This window comes from Vipera ursinii (assembly GCF_947247035.1).
Source record: "Vipera ursinii genome assembly, chromosome: 17".
Classification (NCBI taxonomy): Eukaryota; Metazoa; Chordata; class Lepidosauria; order Squamata; family Viperidae; genus Vipera; species Vipera ursinii.
In genome coordinates, this window is record NC_139530.1 from 810,961 (window position 1) to 815,951 (window position 4,991).

A 4,991-nucleotide genomic window follows, 5' to 3' on the forward strand; every position below is an offset into this window, starting at 1 on the left:
TGGCTCTCGTCATCAGCTGTCACCAAAGTGCGGCAGGAAAGCCAAAGCATTGGGGGTGGGGGGGCCAAATTCCCCGGTGAAGGACCATCCAAGGTCAGACCTGACATCTGATCCCAGAGAGGAATTGGATGCCCTCCATGTTTGAGAAGCCCTGCGGCCCTGCCTGTCCGTCATCTCTCCTGTCTGTCTGTCTGTCTCTCTAATTTCTCTATCTATCTGTCTATCATCTTTTATTTATTTGAGACGAAAGACTCCCTCAGGGGCCATCCGTGGGCTTGATTGGACCCCGGGGCTTGCCGAACCCCAAATAAACTAACTTTATCCAGCTGAGATATCCCCTTTAGCTTTTCAGCAGCTTCCGCTTTTCTACGTTATTCTCCCCACTAAGGTTGAGGATTTCTCCAGATTTTCTCCTGGGTGAGAATTTTCCCCGCTTGAAGGATGAGCGTCAATCAATCAATCAAGGAGGCTACTGTCAGACTGGGGGGGAGGGCAAGGCCCTCAATTGTTTCCAAAAGGAGACCCCATGGGAAGAGCGAATTGGCAAAAGGAAGGTTTTGTTTCGCACAATCGAGGGATGCGCATGGATGCAATTCCTCCCAAAGTCCTGGGAGACACTAAGGGGCAACTTTCCCAAAACTGCAGGCCAGCTTTCCTCCTCCTGCCCCAGGCGTTTTCCTCTGTTCTCTACCCCCTCGCACCCGAGCAAAGCACCCTGCCAAGCCGCAGCCCCCGTGAGCCCGCACGCCTTTGCTAATTCCCACGTCTCTCCCCTCTTTGGCAACCGGGCCAGTGGGAATTGCCACACTCCCCTGAGACGGGTGGGGAAGCCGGAGGAAGCCCGGGTGACTCACAACACCAGCTGGGCTGCAGCCAGATCGAAACTGGGAGCCTGCCCTTGCCCGCCGGGCTGGGGAGACGTTCTCAGGCTGCAGGGCACATACCTGCCCCGGCCTCCGATGGGGAACCAGGGCAGCCACAGGGTGGGTTGGGGGGAGCCCCGGATCCAGCTTGGGATGGGCAGTGGGGGGGGAGGAGGGAAAGAGGCAGAAGGAGGGCTCCCCCCCTCCTGTGTTGGTGCAAAAATACCTGGTTTGTTTTTCTTGCTTTGTGGTGTTTGCAAAACTCTTCAATTCAGTTTCCCGTTTCAGTCATTTGAGGATGTCAGCTCTCTCCTTTTTTCTCACCCTCTTCATTCCATTCTTTTTTACATTCCTTCATTCTGCACTCCCTCCCTTCTATCCCTCTTTCCCTTCCCGCCTTCCTCTCCCCCACTTCCTTTCTCTCTTTCTTCTGTCACTCTTTTCCTTCCCTCTTCCCCGGATGGGAGCAACCGCGTGTGCTTTTCTGTCAACGAAACGGCCGTGCTTTGTGCCCACTTTGGCCTAAGAATCGGCAAAACCCCTTCAAACCAGCCTGGGGATTTTCGTTCTGCCCTCTCCAGTTGGAAAATCAGAAATGAAAATCCCCAAAGAAGCGAAACCAAACTAATTTCAGGGGGCATAATTAACTGAGGGCAAAAATGCAGCCGAGTTCTCAAGTGCCGATCTTCTCTTTTAAATTCTCATTTTCCACTCACCCACCACGCCGGGGGCCTGCAAACCCTCCCCACAAGAAACAGAGAAACCGTGCAAACAATTGCATGGATGGCTCAGCTCATCCCTTGCACCACCACCCCCCTCAGCTGTCGGTAAATCCCTTTCCCGAGCGGGGCACCCAAGGCCCTGGACAGGAATGCCAAGCACACCGCTTGCCCGGGGCCACCACAGCGAGGCCTCCGCCCAGCCCCAGGGAGGGCAAAAAGGGCTGTTTTCCCACGCTTTACCGGCAGCAGCACTCGGCTGTCGGGTGCCAGGTTGCCCAGGGCGCGGAGGAGGCCTCGCCCGCTCTCTGTAACCACTCAGCGAAACTGCTTATTCACCCCGCCGCGAGCCGTGTGGGTGGCTGAACTGAGCATGGGGTTTGTGTGAAACAAGTCCGGGCGGCTGGCCGACTTGCGTGCTGCGGCTCAGGCACGTGACTCAGTTTCCCCAAGGTCAGGAAAAAAAACAAAACCACAAGGAGATGCTACCATCTTGGCTGGGTCGATGTGCGAGCATAGAAGCATGGAAGGGACCTTGGAGGTCTTCTAGTCCAGCCCCCTCCCCCGTCTTTGACTTGCAATGTCCTCATTTAGTGGCTGTTCAAACTTCAAACGATGTTTGGAAAGCCAGCTTTATCGCTGTAGCTCTTTCAAATGCCCATGAATTGCAGTAGTGCAATTTCTGTGCATTTTAAAATTGCATTTAATTGTATTGGGTGGACTTCAACTCTGCTGGGAGGGAATTCTGGGAGTTGAAGTCCACACACAGACACCCTGCAAAGTGGCCAGGTTTCAGAATGTCTGTTGTACAATTTGCTGGGCGAAAGATTTTCTTGGCTTTTAAAAGTTTATTCTTCCTGAACCCTTTTTTAAAAAAACGCTTAAGACTTTTTTTAAACCTGTAAAAAACTTTTTAAAAACTTGAAACCTTTTTAAAGTCTTTAGAACTTTTGGGGGAAAAAATAAAGCTTTTGAAAACTTTTAAAACTTCTTGAAAACTCTAACTTTAAAGCTCCAACTTCAAAAATCTGAAACACGTTCTTTGGAATTTTAATTTTTTTAAAGAAACTTTCAAAACCTTTTTAAAAACTTTCTAAAAGCTTTTTAAACACTTTTTAAGAACTTTTTAAAAACCTAAACACAGGGTGATGCCCTGGGGAGGTTCATGAAAACGGCAGCCTTAAAAAAAAAAAGGCACGGCTTTTTTTCTTTGCTGAAGGAAGAAACTCGCTGCAGACTGAAAAGAGGGGCCCAGGTATTTCCCAGGAGCTGAGGTGAGGAAAGAGAAAGGCGTCAACCAGAGGCCAACCAAGATTCTTCTCCCTACCCCGAGGGGGTATCTAAGGCACTTTCCAGCTGACAGACTGGCAGGTTCTCAGCAGCTGAAGAAGAGAAACTGCGATCCGATTCTCTGCCTTGCCAGGCGGATCAGATGAGAAGCCTCAGCCAGGACTGGAAACCTGATTTTTATTGGGAGGTTCCATGGACAGAAAGCCTCAGAGTGCCTCTTTTGTCCCCCCCTCCCACATCACCTTTACAGCCCAAGAAATTAGGGAGGGTCCTTTGTGAGACTCTCTATGTCTGTCTATCTGTCTTATCTATCTCTTTCTTTCTGTCTTTCACTCTGTCTCTCCATTTGTCTACCTATCCATCCATCATCTGTCCTGTCTGTTTATCTATCATCTTATGGATCTATATATTTATGGATCTATGTATGCATCTATCTATCTATCTATCTATCTATCTATCTATCTATCTATCTATCTATCTATCTATCTATCTATCTCAATATATCATCTATCATCTTTATCCGTCCATTCATCTATCCATCCATCTACCTATCCATCTCTCCCATTCTCTCTCTCTCTCTCTTAAGCATCCTGATCCACGTCACCAAGACCACCTCCGGCCTCCAAACTCAGACGTGGCAAATTCCACAAATCAAAAATTGCCGCAGCCGAAAGGGATTTGCTCAAATCCTTGCCGAGTATCGCCGCTTAAGCCCAGGACCCTTCGGGGTTAAGAGAGCTGCTTTTTAAGTTTTAATTTTCTAATCCTTTTCAACCGGTTGGCTTCCCTCGCTGCTGCCTTTCTGGATTTGGGAAATATGTTTGCGTCAGCCCAGAGTTGCCAGCCAGTAATTAAACAGTTGCGACTCTCTTCCTTACTGCTAAACCCGGCGACAAATTTACATTGGACATATATATATATATATATATATATATATATATATATATATATATATATATATATATATATATATGTTTTCCCGGGTGTTTTAATCTCACCTGTCATTTGGCTGCAGTCATCCCTTGGTGACCCAATTAACAGGAACCGGGTTTGCAACTCATTTGAGACGTCTCCTGGCTGGGTTCACAAGTTTTCTAAAAGGTACTTAAAATATGCTGGGTCAGCCACGAAATTCACCCGGGAAACTTTTTCTAGCTGCAAGAAGTCCTGTTGAGAGGGTGGAAAAATTCCCCCCAAAATCAGATTTGCGCCTGAAATGCAAAGTGTGGTCAAATGGAATCCCCACGTGGAAAAGATGATCCAATTTGTGGTGTTTTGTTTTTTTTAATGTGTGTGCGCGCCTGTATTTTGATCACATGACCAGGGGGAGGCTGCAGCGGTCGTAAGTGTGAAAAGCTGAGCGGAGCCCCCTTTTTTAGTGCTGTTGTGACTTAGAATGGTCGCTAAATGAACTGTGTGAGAATTGCCTGTATCTCCTTAAGAACTTTTCTGAGCAGCCCAGGTGTGCTCTGTGTGTGTGTGTGTGTGTGTGAGAGAGAGAGAGGGAGATAGGTAGAAATAGAGATGGAGAGAGAAGATAGACAAATGAGAGAGAGAGGAAGAGAGAGAAAGAGATGAAGACAGGATAGATACAGATAAATAGAGAGAGGAAGAGAGAAGAGAGGAGAGGGGTGCGGTTCTCTGCTGGAGGGAATTCATTACCTGTCTGCCTTTGAAAACTTCCAAGTGAGCCATCAAAATGCAATTACAGGCTGTTGCTAGAAAGAGGTGACGGGCGCACGGTATGCAGGAGGAGGGCGGCGTCCAAAAATTCACAGAGCGCCTGCGGAACTGCCTGACACATGCCTTGATAACTGGCTGTCAGAAGTCCTGAAGGCAGGGAAGGGATGGGTGGAGAGGGAGAGATGAATGCCTTTGCTCTGCAAAATAGGTTGGGGTTTCCACTAAATCAATCGCTGTGCTTTCCCAAAAGATTTCAAACTTTCACCGATGAAATGGTCGTAAGTTGCCCATTTTAAATCAGGAGAGATACACAGAGCCTCCAGCTTCAGGGGCAATTCATCTGACAAAAAACAATTCTTGCCAGGCAAACCATTAAACTCCTGAAATCTTGCTAGGTTGATCCCCTTAAGGCAGAGAAGCAGGAAACGAAAGCAGA